Source organism: Rattus norvegicus, chromosome 15, assembly GCF_036323735.1.
Source record: "Rattus norvegicus strain BN/NHsdMcwi chromosome 15, GRCr8, whole genome shotgun sequence".
In the NCBI taxonomy this organism is placed as follows: Eukaryota; Metazoa; Chordata; class Mammalia; order Rodentia; family Muridae; genus Rattus; species Rattus norvegicus.
The window spans coordinates 33,642,107-33,659,168 of record NC_086033.1 but is presented as its reverse complement, the minus strand read 5'-3'; the positions used below and the strand labels follow the sequence as shown (position 1 = coordinate 33,659,168).

At 42.7% G+C, this 17,062-nt stretch overlaps 1 pseudogene; it reads right to left on the bottom strand.

Moving 5' to 3' along the window:
• Positions 1 to 6,858: 6,858 nt before the first annotated feature.
• On the bottom strand, positions 6,859 to 9,905 carry LOC134481968 (mast cell protease 8-like; annotated as a pseudogene).
• Positions 9,906 to 17,062: the final 7,157 nt, after the last annotated feature.

Sequence of the window (17,062 nt, the reverse complement as noted above, 5' to 3'; positions counted from 1 at the left end):
AGAACAATTTGCAAATTCACCTGGAATAAGAAAAAACCCAGGATAGCTAAAACTATCCTCAACAATAAAAGGAATTCAGGGGGAATCACTATCCCTGAACTCAAGCAATATTACAGAGCAATAGTGATAAATACTGCATGGTATTAGTACAGAGACAGACAGATAGACCAATGGAACAGAACTGAAGACCCAGAAATGAACCCACACACCTATGGGCACTTTATTTTTTTTTTTGAAAAAGGAGCCAAAACCATCAAATGGAAAAAAGATAGCATTTTCAGCAAATGGTGCTGGTTCAACTGGAGGTCAACATGTAGAAGAATGCAGATCGATCCATGCAGATCGACCCTGTACAAAGCTTAAGTCCAAGTGGATCAAGGACCTCCACATCAAACCAGATACACTCAAACTAATAGAAGAAAAACTAGGGCAGCATCTGGAACACATGGACACTGTAAAAAATTTCCTGAACAAAACAACAATGGCTTATGCTCTAAGATCAAGAATCGACAAATGGGATCTCATAAAACTGCAAAGCTTCTGTAAGGCAAAGGACACTGCGGTTAGGACAAAACGGCAACCAACAGATTGGGAAAAGATCTTTACCAATCCTACAACAGATAGAGGCCTTATATCCAAAATAAACAAAGAATTCAAGAAGTTAGACCGCAGGGAGACAAATAACCCTATTAAAAAATGGGGTTCAGAACTAAACAAAGAATTCACAGCTGAGGAATGTCGAAGGTCTGAGAAAAACCTAAAGAAATGTTCAACATCTTTATTCATAAGGGAAATGCAAATCAAAACAACCCTGAGATTTCACCTCACACCAGTGAGAATAGTTAAGATCAACAACTCAGGTGACAACAAATGCTGGCGAGGTTGTGGAGAAAGAGGAACACTCCTCCATTTTTGTTGGGATTACAGACTGGTAAAAACACTCTGGAAATCAGTCTGGAGGTTCCTCAGAAAATTGGACAATGAACTACCTGAGGATCCAGCTATACCACTCTTGGGCATATACCCACAAGATGCCCCAACATATAAAAAAGACACGTGCTCCACTATGTTCATCGCAGCCTTATTTATAATAGCCAAAAGCTGGAAAGAACCCAGATGCCCTTCAACAGAGGAATGGATACAGAAAATGTATCTCTTTTGTGTAGAGGAAGGCTACTGATTTATTTGAGTTAATTTTATACCCAGCCACTTTGCTGAAGTTGTTTATCAGCTTTAGTAGTTCTCTGGTGGAACTTTGGGGATTACTTAAATATACTATCATATCATCTGCAAATAGTGATATTTTGACTTCTTCTTTTCCAATCTGTATCCCCTTGACCTCCTTTTGTTGTCTGATTGCTCTGGCTAGAAATTCAAGAACTATATTGAATAAGTAGGGAGAGAGTGGGCAGCCTTGTCTAGTCCCTGATTTTAGTGGGATTGCTTCAAGTTTCTCTCCATTTAGTTTAATGTTAGCAACTGGTTTGCTGTATATGGCTTTTACTATGTTTAGGTATGGCCCTTGAATTCCTATTCTTTCCAGGACTTTTATCATGAAGGGGTGTTGAATTTTGTCAGATGCTTTCTCAGCATCTAATGAAATGATCATGTGGTTTTGTTCTTTCAGTTTGTTTATATAATGGATCACGTTGATGGTTTTCCGTACATTAAACCATCCCTGCATGCCTGGGATGAAGCCTACTTGATCATGGTGGATGATTGTTTTGATGTGCTCTTGGATTCGGTTTGCCAGAATTTTGTTGAGTATTTTTGCATCGATATTCATAAGGGAAATTGGTCTGAAGTTCTCTTTCTTTGTTGTGTCTTTGTGTGGTTTAGGTATAAGAGCAATTGTGGCTTCATAGAAGGAATTCGGTAGTGCTCCATCTGTTTCAATTTTGTGGAATAGTTTGGATAATATTGGTATGAGGTCTTCTATGAAGGTTTGATAGAATTCTGCACTAAACCCGTCTGGACCTGGGCTCTTTTTGGTTGGGAGACCTTTAATGACTGCTTCTATTTCCTTAGGAGTTATGGGGTTGTTTAACTGGTTTATCTGTTCCTGATTTAACTTTGCTACCTGGTATCTGTCTAAGAAATTGTCCATTTCCTGAAGATTTTCAAGTTTTGTTGAATATAGGTTTTTATAGTAAGATCTGATGATTTTTTGAATTTCCTCTGAATCTGTTGTTACGTCTCCCTTTTCATTTCTGATTTTGTTAATTTGGACGCACTCTCTGTGTCCTCTCGTTAGTCTGGCTAAGAGTTTATCTATCTTGTTGATTTTCTCAAAGAACCAACTTTTGGTTCTATTGATTCTTTCTATGGTCCTTTTTGTTTCTACTTGGCTGATTTTAGCTCTGAGTTTGATTATTTCCTGCCTTCTACTCCTCCTGGGTGTATTTGCTTCTTTTTATTCTAGAGCTTTTAGGTGTGCTGTCAAGCTGCTGACATATGCTCTTTCCTGTTTCTTTCTGCAGGCACTCAGCGCTATGAGTTTTCCTCTTAGCACAGCTTTCATTGTGTCCCATAAGTTTGGGTATGTTGTACCTTCATTTTCATTAAATTCTAAAAAGTCTTTAATTTCTTTTTTTATTTCTTCCTTGACCAGGTTATCATTGAGTAGAGCATTGTTCAGTTTCCAAGTATATGTGGGCATTCTTCCCTTATTGTTATTGAAGACCAGTTTTAGGCCGTGGTGGTCCGATAGCACGCATGGGATTATTTCTATCTTTCTGTACCTGTTGAGGCCCGTTTTTTGACCAATTATATGGTCAATTTTCGAGAAAGTACCATGAGGAGCTGAGAACAAGGTATATCCTTTTGCTTTAGGATAGAATGTTCTATAAATATCCGTTAAGTCCATTTGGCTCATGACTTCTCTTAGTCTGTCTACATCTCTGTTTAATTTCTGTTTCCATGATCTGTCCATTGATGAGAGTGGGGTGTTGAAATCTCCCACTATTATTGTGTGAGGTGCAATGTGTGTTTTGAGCTTTAGTAAGGTTTCTTTTACATATGTAGGTGCCCTGGTATTTGGGGCATAGATATTTAGGATTGAGAGTTCATCTTGGTGGATTTTTCCTTTGATGAATATGAAGTGTCTTTCCCTTTCTTTTTTGATGACTTTTAGTTGAAAATTGATTTTATTTGATATTAGAATGGCTACTCCAGCTTGCTTCTTCTGACCATTTGCTTGGAAAATTGTTTTCCAGCCTTTCACTCTGAGGTAATGTCTGTCTTTATCTCTGAGGTGTGTTTCCTGTAGGCAGCAGAATGCAGGGTCCTCGTTGCGTATCCAGTTTGTTAATCTATGTCTTTTTATTGGGGAGTTGAGGCCATTGATGTTGAGAGATATTAAGGAATAGTGAGTATTGCTTGCCCTTATATTCATATTTGGATGTGAGGTTATGTTTGTGTGCTTTCATTCTCTTTGTTTTGTTGCCAAGACGATTAGTTTCTTGCTTCTTCTAGGGTATACCTTGCCTCCTTATGTTGGGCTTTACCATTTATTATTCTTTGTAGTGCTGGATTTGTAGACAGATATTGTGTAAATTTGGTTTTGTCATGGAATATCTTGGTTTCTCCATCTATGTTAATTGAGAGTTTTGCAGGATACAGTAACCTGGGCTGGCATTTGTGTTCTCTTAGGGTCTGTATGACATCAGTCCAGGATCTTCTGGCCTTCATAGTTTCTGGCGAGAAGTCTGGTGTGATTCTGATAGGTCTGCCTTTATATGTTACTTGAACTTTTTCCCTTACTGCTTTTAATATTCTTTCTTTATTTTGTGAGTTTGGTGTTTTGATTATTATGTGACGGGAGGTGTTTCTTTTCTGGTCCAATCTATTTGGAGTTCTGTAGGCTTCTTGTATGCCTATGGGTATCTCTTTTTTTAGGTTAGGGAAGTTTTCTTCTATGATTTTGTTGAAGATATTTACTGGTCCTTTGAGCTGGGAGTCTTCATTCTCTTCTATACATATTATCCTTAGGTTTGATCTTCTCATTGAGTCCTGGATTTCCTGTATGTTTTGGACCAGTAGCTTTTTCCGCTTTACATTATCTTTGACAGTTGAGTCAATGATTTCTATGGAATCTTCTGCTCCTGAGATTCTCTCTTCCATCTCTTGTATTCTGTTGGTGAAGCTTGTATCTACAGCTCCTTGTCTCTTCTTTTGGTTTTCTATATCCAGGGTTGTTTCCATGTGTTCTTTCTTGATTGCTTCTATTTCCATTTTTAATTCCTTCAACTGTTTGATTGTGTTTTCCACCACCAGAAGTTTCTTGGTGCGTTTCTCTCTATGGAGTCCTGACAAATGCAAAACAACTATGTGATGTAAAACAGACCAATACATGAGTGTGGTTAGCGGAGACTCCTTCATTGTGCCCGTTCACATGCTTGCTTTAGCAGAACAACCTCTCGCCTGTGTCCTCTTCAGCAAAATGTTGCTTCACAAGTCTGTCTAAGCCTTTCACATTTGTGCCCAATTTCACATGCTTGCCCCAGGAAAACACTGTCTAACTGACTTTCCAAAGAACCCTTAAGTTTCCACTTCATTACTCCAGTACAATGGTCATCATCAAGAATATGAACAGCCGATGCTGGTGTAGACGTAGGGAGAAGAGAACTCTTCACATTTACCTCAGAATGTAAATGAGGTGCAGCTACATTGGAAATCAATCCTGAGATTTCTCAAAAATCACCACCTCCACCGCCACTACCACCACCACCAAAACTCCCCAAAACCTAAATTAAAATTACCATGTGATCTAGCTAAGTCACTCCTGAGCACTTGTCCAAAGGACTCTGTTTGCTAGGACATAGATATCTGCACATCTGTGTTCATGGCTGCCGTATTTACAGAAACTAGGAACTAGAAGCAGCCTGCTAGCCCATTAACTGATGAATAGATAATAAAAATGTGCTACATATAAAAAAAGGAAAAATTTCAGCAAAATGGATGGAATGGCAATTTTGTTTCTTTCTGAGTGAGATATCCCAGGACTCCAAGCACAAAACCCTCACGTTCTCTCTCATATGAGGATCCCAGCTATGTTAATGTATGGTTTTGTGTCTCTAACAAGGAGTAACTGGAAACCAGAAAAGAGAAAAAGAGACAGTAGAGATTACATTCAAGGAGGAGGATTAGGAAAACATAGGTAGTAAGGAAAGGGAATACCAAAGTACAAAGATTTAGGCAGTAAGAGAGGCAAGGGGTTGAAAGCTGACGGTGCAGGCAGGAGGGGAGAATTAGCTGATATTAAAAAGTATAAAGGAACCAAAAGAAAAGTCAGATGTGCCCACATGTGCAATATCAGCTTCTGTGTTTTGATGATAACCAACTGCCCTGTAATCAGATTCAAAACCCACACCATGGTAGAGGGGACCAATGCCTGGTACTGTCAGCCTGGCTAGAAACATACAGGGAAGTAAACTTACATAGCAGCAAACTGCCTTCCAAATCCCCATGCTTTCCCCATAGACAAAAGTGGATCCCAACCTTACTCAGAGACACCTCTCCTTCTGATTAATAGTGGGGTGAATGCACAGATCCCTGGGGACCAAGATGCAGAAATAAGTGGTGGTTGTGTGTCCATCCCTAAACAAGTCACTTAGCCCACACTTTCAAGGGCTCAGGGAACACTAATGTGGGAGCATGAGAAGTAGGCAAGAGCTGGAAGACAGGGTGAAGGGCTCAAACTCCACTCTCTAGACTGGATACAGTTATAACAATCATCAGTTCATGCCAACTGTAGTTCCTGGTCCTGGGCCCACAAAAGACTAATCCAATCAACGACCAGTCAAGGAAGGGGAGAGACTTGAGGAGTTCCACTCGTTATCTCTTGAATACTGCCTATTGATAGTTTCTGGGAGGGGAGGAGGAAGTCACTGTGTTTAGTTGAGTGTCCTCTGCTGAGCCAACCAGGCTCCAATGGAAAGATGCAAACTCAGTTACACAGCTGGTCATTGTTAACCTTAGTGGGTTACAAAACTCAGCACATAGACATGAACATGAGAGAGATATTTGTGAGGAAAGCCTAGGGTATACAGAGATGATATGGAGCTGAGAGGGGTTGGGAATGTTCACGATGCAGGGAGTACATGTGAAAAAGTGTGTGTGTGTGTGTGTGTGTGTGTGTGTGTGTGTGTGTGTGTGTGTTTGTGTATTTTAAAAGATATCAAGCTGCCTCCATGACTGGGTACACAAGGTGACTAAGACACTAGTTAGTCAGTGGATTGCTCGTGACTCTAAACTCACACCAGGGCTCTGAGACAAGAAATATTATGAGAGGTGCTGGCCTGGACCTGCTGCAGAACAATGAGTCTGCATACTGGAGTGGGCATTCAACAATTTGGTCCCCTTCTAAAGCTTCTGATTTGCATACTGGGAATGTCCTGTTTCATCTCCTGAGTCCCTTTGGGCAAGGAGAAGAGAGGTGGCTACAGTTCTAAGATGAGGTGACAGCTTGGTAGAGAGGCCTTGCTGGACCTGGACTAGGCGACATTGGGGAAATACCCAAGTACAGTAGATTTCCCACGACCGTAGACAGAACTTAGGGGAATGAAGAGAGTGGGAGGCAAAATCTTTTGATCCTTCTCATCCTCAGAAGTCTGTAAGGGGTGAAGAAGAATTTAGAAAGAAAGAAGGCATCCTTCTCAGACAAAGGTAGGACTTTCCAGGACTGACTGTCCTGGCCTTTATATGTGCTATTATGATGGGGTCATTGCACAGGTTTGACGCACAAGCTTTATGAGAGTCTCTGAAGACAGAAACCATGAGACAAAAGAGGGTGAAGAAGAAGGTGGCGTATAAAAATGTTTTAAGCTCTGCACTCATGGAAGACAGCAGCACCATCTCTTTCCTGCAGACAGATTTCTTTATTAAGACTCAGATAGCCATACCCCAGGATGCTGGACACTGGCCCAGACACAGGTTTTGTGTTCTAGGGTTGTTGAAGGAGTTTCATTGTTTTCTGAATCCATGGTATGAAGCTGGAGATTCTGGTGAATACTCGAGGAAGTGTCCCAGTACACAAGGGACGACTGACAATGCCCTGGACCACTCCATCACACACAAAGGGACCCCCTGAGTCTCCCTGTAGACAGAAAAAGGGGAAGTCTTATTGAATAGCTTCCTATCACCTCTTTCCAGACCCATCTTCTCCATGTTCTTCTCTGTTTCCACTTAGGCATGGTTTTCAGATGGGAAACACCAGTGCCCCCATTGACCTCTGTTCTGAACAGGACAGAGTAGAGAGTCTGTGACTCACTGACTAGTGTGTCTCTGATTGGCTGTGTCCTTCCTTCAGGCAAACTAGAATTAGCTCCTATGGCAAAAGGACAAAAGATTGGCTGAGGGAAAATGCCAGATCCCCATATGTTGTTCCCTGCATGTTCTTTAGACTAGCCATGGTTCTGCATCTGGAGAAGGCCTGGCTGTGTGTCTGCAGTATCGCTCTGCCCCTAGGCAAACATTTAAAAATGGTTATGTCCTTACCTCACCAGTAGCCTTCCCCTCGCTGGGGTTTCCCACACAAAGCTGGATGGAGTCGTTGTAGTTTCTGGACATGTCTTCGCACTTCTGGCCTTCCTGAACTTCTAGATTCACTTCTTGAAGTGTGTTAGACAAACTACAATTACCAAGCATCCCCAACCTGCCACTGTGCACACCTGCCCAGGTTTCACCCAGTCCTGGCTCCTAGGAAGGGCAATCGTCTTCACAGCACCATTGAGTTGAGCTTTGCGTTCCAACTGGTCGGAAAGATGGAAGAACGCCAGGTAAGGCCTGGTACTCTCAGCAAGCTTAAACCAGTCATGAGGTTGCCCATATCTTCCCCATTGTCAAAGCTCCCCCACTCCCACTGTAGCCCCATTCTATTGCCGTAGGACCAATAGATCAGCCACTAAGAAGAGAAAATGGGACTGATACACTAGTGATCTATGGGAGTAAACCAGAAATCGGCAAAACGGTACCTTCAGGAGCATGATGTCATTAACCAGTGAATCACTATTAAAGTTCTCGTGAGGTTTGGCTTTTACAACAGAGATGACCTGGGTGTTTTCTTGTTTCTTGATATTGTGAGCACCTAAGGTTACTTTTATATTGCTGTGAAAAGAAGATGGGTTAAGTGCAAGGCAGGAGCAATGAAGCAGTCCCCGAAATGCAGGCTGAGGGCTCAGAGTAAGGCAGAGCTTGCCTGAGTCAAATAGCAAGAATTTATGGGGAACTTGTTGCATTGGTCTTCAATAACCACCCAGCCATTCAGACTCTTCACTGACACAATCTGGTCCTGAGTTTCACAACCACTTTAGGTCAAATAGGACAAAGTCTGGTTGATCTTCACCTTTGGCTCTACGTGTTTACGGACAGCCAGGATCTGTTGTTATTTGGTCAGTCCCAGGCATCAAAGACCCACTTGCTTCTCCTTACCTTCCATTACACTGAGCTGCTGTCATTACGATGTCTTTTGCCACCAGGAAACCACCACAGCGATTGAGGTCTGAATTACTATCATAAAACGTTATGGATGCCATATAGGGCCGGGAGTGGGGTTTGGACTCTGTACCCCATATGATCTCTCCTGAAAAAGAAAGCTTATTCTGAATCTTGGTGCTCGTTGAAACTGTGCAACAATCCTGGAGGCTAGGATAAGGGACATTTCATGCTTGGCAAGTCTGTGGACTTGACACAGAGGGGAAAAAGATCCTGTTGTGGGGCCATCACACAATGAAAAGGGCGCTCGGATGCTGCGAGGGATGGTGCAGAGCCTGATGTATGGTATCACTTTCCCCTGGTTTTCTATTTCTTCCCGTAGTCATGATAATGCCAAGACTTTCTCTTGATTCAAATCAAATCTTGTGTACACATTAAGGTCAAATTCAGCATACATTGTGCAGTAGATGTAGACACACTCCATACAGCTACAGTTGTTCCCGTCTCATGATTCAGCTGCTGTCCTGCTCACTTAGTAAGCATGATGTTGAGGTAGAAAACTCTGGCTGCTTTTCCTCTATTCTGATTCATAGTACGTACTACGAACTCCACTTAGAGATCGGATTGTTGTATAACCACTGAGCAGCTCTCAAGTGTGCTAAGTGAGAGGCTGGGAGGAGGCCTCCTAATGTATCTGAACTTCAGCATAGATTGGTCTTCCAGAGGCACTGAGATAGCCTTCAGGATGAAGAATGGAGCACATAGAAGACGGGTAGGGATCATACAGAGGAGAGGAAATGGGTTGGAGGATCCTGTGTCTGCCTGTTTCCATCAAGCTGTGGAGAAGAAATGAAGCTACACTTTACTGGCTCTGTTAGATTGTGGCTAAGTGTCAAGGTGGACCTGTATGGTTCAGAAGAACAAAGACAAGAGCAGGGTGACCCTGGGAACCTGAGTAGAAAAATTCTTCTAGTCTTAATCCAGGTGGCAGCCCCTGGGTAAAGCTGTTTGCTCTTAGGTTTGTACAATTGGAGCTTCCAGCCCTCATTTTCAACTGCAGCTTCCAGTGGGGTCCTATGATGTTTTCATAATCTGTCACTTTTAGGTGACTAAGGTCTCACTCACCAGGTGCCACTGCAAGTAGTTCACTGTGCTTTTGGGGACCTATTTATCCAGTGTTAGAGCTCGGACTCAGCTAACTTCTCAGATGAACCAAGTCAGGAGTAGATCTTAGATACAGCCCGACTGAGCACCATGCAGGTGTCAGTGCTGGGAGCCGCATGCCACACCTCTAGGGGTGCAGATGGTTGCTTACCTCCTTCAGTGTTGACTGGTAGGACGGTCACCAGGAAGAACAGGAACAGGAACATCCTCTTCAGGGTCTGACCAGGTCTCAACTGGTCACTTCATTACTTCTCATAACTTTTAAACCATCAGGTGAGGAAAGAGGCGCGCAGAGCCAGAGACCTCTTATTTCCTGTGTGATATTTAAGATCCGAGCTCTTGCCACATCTCTGTGGTGAAGGCACAGGAAACACACTATTGTCAGTTGATGGTGAGCACGACCACATTCCCCACAGGAATGCTGGACACTGAGAAGGGCAGAAAAGCCTGTTGAGGCCTTCCGCACGAGGCAGAGGGCAAGTCTCCCCTCCTGTTCAGGGTATTGCTGGAGGATGCCTCTGTGTCTTGAGTCTGTGATCAGGATAATTGTCTCCTTTAAAAACAACATATCTTAACCCCATGCTACTCTTGATTCCTTCTATTTCCATTTTTAATTCCTTCAACTGTTTGATTGTGTTTTCCTGGAATTCTTTCAGGGATTTTTGTGACTCCTCTCTATGGGCTTCTATTTGTTTATTTATGATTTCCTGGAATTCTTTCAGGGATTTTTGCGATTCCTCTCTGTAGGCTTCTACTTGTTCTCTATGGGAGTTCTTCACGTCTTTCTTGAAGTCCTCCAGCATCATGATCAAATATGATTTTGAAACTAGATCTTGCTTTTCTGGTGTGTTTGGATATTCCATGTTTGTTTTGATGGGAGAATTGGGCTCCGATGGTGCCATGTAGTCTTGGTTTCTGTTGCTTGGGTTCCTGCGCTTGCCTCTCACCATCAGATTGTCTCTAGTGTTACTTTGTTTTGCTATTTCTGACAGTGGCTAGACTGTCCTATAAGCCTGTGTGTCAGGAGTGCTGTACACCTGTTTTCCTGTTTTCTTTCAGCCTGTTATGGGGACAGAGTGTTCTGCTTTCGGGCGTGTAGTTTTTCCTTTCTACAGGTCTTCAGCTGTTCCTGTGGGCCTGTGTCTTGAGTTCACCAGGCAGGTCACTTGCAGCAGAAAAGTTGGTCTTACCTGTGGTCCCGAGGCTCATGTTTGCTCGAGGGGTGCTGCCCACGAGCTCTCTGCGGCGGCAGCAACCAGGAAGATCTGCGCCGCCGTTTCCGGGAGCTTCTGTGCACCAGGGTTCCAGATGGCGTTTGGTGTTTTCCTCTGAAATCAGTAATGTGTGCAGAGTGCAGTCTCTTCTGGTTTCCCAGGCGTGTCTGCCTCTCTGAAGGTTTAGCTCTCCCTCCCACGGGATTTGGGTGCAGAGAACTCCTGCACGAAATTTCTAAAAACAAACATTTTAGACTTAAACAATTGCCTCTTGAGAGGAAGAGGTGAAGATGTCTCTGGCAATCTTTTCACAAGTGCAGAGGCATTTACCAGAAGAGAAAGGGAGTAGAAAATGTGGTTTTAGTTTCTACTTGTTACTATGGCTATAGATTAGGTGGTCTTTCCAAGAAATGTGAGGATGCTTTTATCTTGGATTCACTTCTGCACATCACCATCTTCTGTACCATCATCATGACTGATTGTATTATTCCAAACATGCACACTCAGGTACACTACAAGAGGGAGTCATCCTGTGAGATTGTGTTTCTTCTTAGTCAACCTCCCATCTAAATACACAGGGGGAATTTTCCCTCATCAGTCGGATGCAACAACATTCCATAGGAAGAGAAAATTGGACATGTGACATATTACTGACCATGGATACTTCTCTAAAGACAATGCTCTTAGAACTTTTTCCTACTTTGTGACAAAACTCTTGCCTTCCCAAGGTGTCTACAGTAGGTCCTGCCTCCTGCACTCCAATCCCAATGAGCAGGATACCCTCAGTGTGACATGATTGGGTTCGCTGCAGTAGATGTTACTGCCCCTAACGATGCATGTCCATGTGTTCCTCAGATTCGAGACCCCAAAAGTACAACAATGCCAAGCAACCAGAGCTTCCAGGGACTAAGCCACTACCTAAAGACTATACATGGACTGACCCTGGACTCTGACCCCATAGGTAGCAATGAATATCCTAGTAAGAGCACCAGTGGAAGGGGAAGCCCTGGGTCCTGCTAAGACTGAACCCCCAGTGAACTAGTCTATGGGGGGAGGGCGGCAATGGTGGGAGGGTTGGGAGGGGAACACCCATAAGGAAGGGGAGGGGGGAGGGGGATGTTTGCCCGGAAACCGGGAAAGGGAATAACACTCGAAATGTATATAAGAAATACTCAAGTTAATAAAAAAAAAATAAATAAATAAATAAATAAATAAAGAAATAAAAAAAAATAGTATCATACCAAGGTGAAACAAGAGCTCTGACAGAAATAGGAAGTTTCTAAGATTATTTGAATATGTGAAATGCCAAAGTGTCCTGTAATTTGCATCTAAATTATGTGATGAAAATGATAAATATTTATATAAACTGCTAATACAAGTAATAATTAAAATTGTTTACTAAAAATAAAATCATGCTGTAGAAGACAGAAAAACTTAAGATTATTCTTAATGGAAAATCGTGAAAAGTGAGATTCTAGTATCTCTTGCTATTTGAAATTTTTATCTAATAAAATTAAAACTTTTAATGATATGAAGAAAAAAAAAGAATTGCAAAAGATGTGTCATTTGCAGCAACAACAAAACAATAAAAACACACCAAGAGCAACTTTGGCAGAAGTCACCAGCCAGTTGAGTTTACAGTAATCCACTGTAGTTCTCCAATATGCAATAGATATCCTAAAAGGAGATGTACCAGAAATCACCATGTCTGTATTGTTCAATAATGCATTATTTGCACTGACTCTTGGAGAACTCCATATATAAGAAGTCCCTGGTTTACTTTTTGGTAAAAGAGGCAGTTGTGACGTTTCCTACCAGTTTTTATCATAATGTCGCTTCCTGGATCTGGCAACCACCATGTGGACGATGGCAATTGGTAACTATGTCTCTCCTACTTCTTCATTCATGAGTTGCAAAATGAGAATCTTCATTTGGGACCCTGTGTGTGGACCATCCCAAGGCCTGTCCTCTAACCGGGGCTGCACAGAAGAATTTGGGGCCTTTACAAAGTAATATCAGGTCAGATCCAATGCTCAGTAATAAAAATACATTAATTTATTTATTTCTCTAATTCTTATTGCAGTGCTCAGACAGACCATTGTAGCTCTGGGGAAGCAAAGGAAGGAAATGCAGGACAAAGTTGGAGCCCGAACTTTCTTCAGGGGCACCCAGTCTCCATCCTACAAAGAGGTCTGAGTTGTCTGGTCCAAGCCTGGGAACCAGCTGAGGCCCCATATGATAGTCAATACCTCTTTTTACCAGACCTAGAGTTTTTCTGCAAAGCTCCATGATCCCAGAATGTCAAGTACAGTTATGTGGTTCATGGAGATGGATAGTCTTGGAGTCTGAACAAGTGCTTGTGTGTGTTACACTAATCTATACTCATTATACCTCTTACCTTGAAAGTTTATAACAATACATTGTTTTTATCTGTAAACAAAACGTTTTCAATTTTATTTTGAACAAAAAATTATGTCCAAAACCATCACCTTCTTTGACCATGTTTCTGAGTACTCAGACCCAGGGAGCAATGTCTGTACACTCTTATGATCTATGCCAAAACTACGTGGTCACACAAAGCCTCATCTTGCATGGCAGATACTCAAGATCTTTTATTCTATGATATCCTGAAAGTCCATTGAGTACTCCCTAAATGTGAATTACAACATCAAAGGGACTATTAGTATAACTACATCAGGACATTCATGTACAGCAGTTGTTCTTAACGTATGGGTCATGACCTCTTTAGGGAATAAATATCATATCCTGCATATTAGATATTTTACATTAAATTTATCAATATAGCAAAATTAAAGTTATAAAGTATCAATAAATCATTTTTATGGCTGGGGTCACCAAGATTGATATACTGTATTAGAGGTTTACACCGTTAGGAAGGTTGAGAACCACTGAATTAATTAAAGTCTTGGTCATGACTTAAATGCTGTGTATTCAAGACAGACTCCCAACTCTTCCATTTCTCAAATGGGGGAGGGAGAGGGAGGGAGAGTGGAGGAGGGAAGGAGATAGAGGGGGAGAGAGAGAGGGGTGGGAGGAGAGAGAGAACACTTCCTTCTTCCATGTCCCCTGGCTGCCACCAGAAAGGATGGTCCAGATTTATGGTGGATCTTTCTAGTTCAACAGCTATGGATTGAAGATGGGTCTTCACATTTCAAAGGGTTTAGGTCAGAAAAAAGTTCTTCACAACCTCTTGGGTTTAAGTTAATCCCAGATGTAATCAAGTTGGTAACCACAAGCAGTCATCACAATGATTAACTCCAAATCAACAATTACACACCAGTGCTGCATTAATGAAAGAAATAGAAGCATTTCCCCTGGAGCCATTTAACTAAGAATTAGTCACAGTTAAATTCTCTACTTCACACTACCATATGCTCTGTCCTCTGTGTGTGTTGTCTGAGTCTGGTTTGTGCCTGTGGAAGGCTGCCTTACAAATCTGTCCATGCCTGTTATCTGTGCCAGTATGTCTTGTCTGTGTGTCTGTCCTTCATAAATGCCTTTACCCTGTGTGTACTGAACAACACAGAAAGCATCACAGGAGAAGAAATGGGATGCTTTACAGCCATCTTTAACAGAAATGTCCAAGGGATTAAATCACTGATCCCCACTGACTCAGACAACTATCACAGTTTATCAACCAATATACACAAATGTGCCCTCCATTTATGGTGGGTATTCACTTGAGAAGATCCCTTTCAACCCGTGTGATTGTTGCTTTCAACAAATGACACAGGTTGAACAATTGCCTGGGCCTGGGGCAGGGTGAGGAAGTAATAGCTTGGATTCTGAAAGCTGAAGACATGGGAAATAGGGTTGATTCTTACATTGTTCTCTGGAAGGCAGGTTAAACCAGCAGTGAGAGCTCACAGGAGGACAACAGTCTTAAGTCTCAGTGACTTCAGACTGTATGATTAACTTAGCTGTAAAGTCTACCAAAGCTTCTAGTCTCTTAGAATGAAACAGATTTTTATCATTACACTACAACAGATGTGACCAAAACATGCACGGGAGCTTTCAAAAATTGGTGAGAGAGAGAGAGAGAGAGAGAGAGAGATAGAGAGAGAGAGAGAGAGAGAGAGAAACCAGAGAAACAGAGAAACGGAGAAGCGGAGAAACGGAGAAACAGAAACAGAGAAACAGAGAAACAGAGAAACAAACAGAGAAACAGAGAAACGGAGAAACGGAGAAACAGAGAAACAGAGAAACAGAAACTGAAACAGAGAAACAGAGAAACAAACAGAGAAACAGAAGCATTAACATAAGGATTGAGTATGATTTCTTCCTTAAGCAGGATGCACAGAATTTGCCTTCTGGGAAAACTCTTGTCTTTGTTATGTTCCTTTTTTCTGTCTGTTTCAGTCAGTGTCCTTCTGTCTCTGCCTGCTCCTTCATATCATCCCCGCCCCCATCACAGCCACCTCCAAATCAGCTGGGAATGAGGTTGCTGTGCCCAGGGAGAAGAAAGCAGCTGAGAGGAGACACACACTGCAGTCTAGAATCTGGGTCTTAGTGAGGTTTATTGACATTTAGGAACATTCTGTGGCCTGGAAGACCATCTGGAAGCCCAGGGCTCTGGCAAGGCTTCAGCAGGTGCAGACAGGCCAATCACATGGCACAGAAAACCTGCACTGTTTCAGCTCCAGATTTCCTCATAGGCTGGCCATGTGCTTCAGAGTTAATAATTCTCCCTCAAGATGTTTTTGATCCAGGCCAATAATGGGAGATTCTGGTGAAGACAGCAGGGGTTTTGCATTCTGATGTACATAGGATGCAATGACTTGGGCTATCACAACACACAGGAAAGGTCCTCCAGAGTCTCCCTGTTGGAGGTGGGGAAGAGAGGAAATTAATGAGTGGATAAGAGGGAGCCTCTCCCTCTTCTACGTACCCATTTCAGCTCGCAATTAGATCGAGGGCTTGATGCCACATCTTTGTTTGGGGATGGGGGCAGTCACCTTACCTTCCTCATTGGCAGAAGGACTGGAGAAGCTGAGGTGGATTGCAATCCCATTGGAAAAATAACATAGGCTGGTCTGACCACCCAGTTCTCCCAGATCCTATGCCACCAACCAAAGTACCTGGAGGGACTCATGGCTCCAGATACATATGTAGCAGAGGATGGCCTTGCCAGCCATCAATGGAAAGGGAGGGCCTTAGTCCCGAGAGGCTTGATGCCCCGGTGTAGGGGGATGCTGCAGCAGTGTGACAGGAGAGTGAGGTAGGTGGGCGAGCACACTCCATATAGGCAAAGTGGAGTGGTGAGGGTGGTTGTGGGTTGGGAGCTGGCAGAGGGGTACCTGGGTTGTGGGATATCATGGAATGGGAGGTTGTTGGAGGGGTAACTGAGAAGTAGGATATCATTTGAGATATAAAGAAATGAAGATCAAAAACTCAGGTGACAGCAGATGCTGGTGAGGATGCGGAGAAAGAGGAACACTCCTCCATTGTTGGTGGGATTGCAGACTGGTACAACCATTCTGGAAATCAGTCTGGAGGTTCCTCAGAAAATTGGACATTGAACTGCCTGAGGATTCAGCTATACCTCTCTTGGGCATATACCCAAAAGATGCCCCAGCATATAAAAAAGACACGTGCTCCACTATGTTCATAGCAGCCTTATTTATAATAGCCAAAAGCTGGAAAGAACCCAGATGCCCTTCAACAGAGGAATGGATACAGAAAATGTGGTACATCTGCACAATGGAATATTACTCAGCTATCAAAAACAATGACTTTATGAAATTCGTAGGCAAATGGTTGGAACTGGAAAATATCATCCTGAGTGACGCAATCACAGAAAAACACACATGGTATGCACTCATTGATAAGTGGCTATTAGCCAAAATTCTTGAAATACACTAGATGCCTAGAACAAATGAAACTCAAGACAGATGATCAAAATGTGAATGCTTCACTCCTTCTTTAAAAGGGGAACAAGAATATCCTTCGCAGGGAATAGAGAGGCAAAGATTAAAACAGACACAGAAGGAACACCCATCCAGAGCCTGCCCCACATGTGGCCCATACATATACAGCCACCCAATTAGACAAGATGGATGAAGCAAAGAAGTGCAGGCCGACAGGAGCCGGATGTAGATCTCTCCTGAGAGACACAGCCAGAATACAGCAAATACAGAGGCGAATGCCAGCAGCAAACCACTGAACTGAGAATAGGACCCCCGTTGAAGGAATCAGAGAAAGAATTGGAAGAGCTTGAAGGGGCTGGAGAC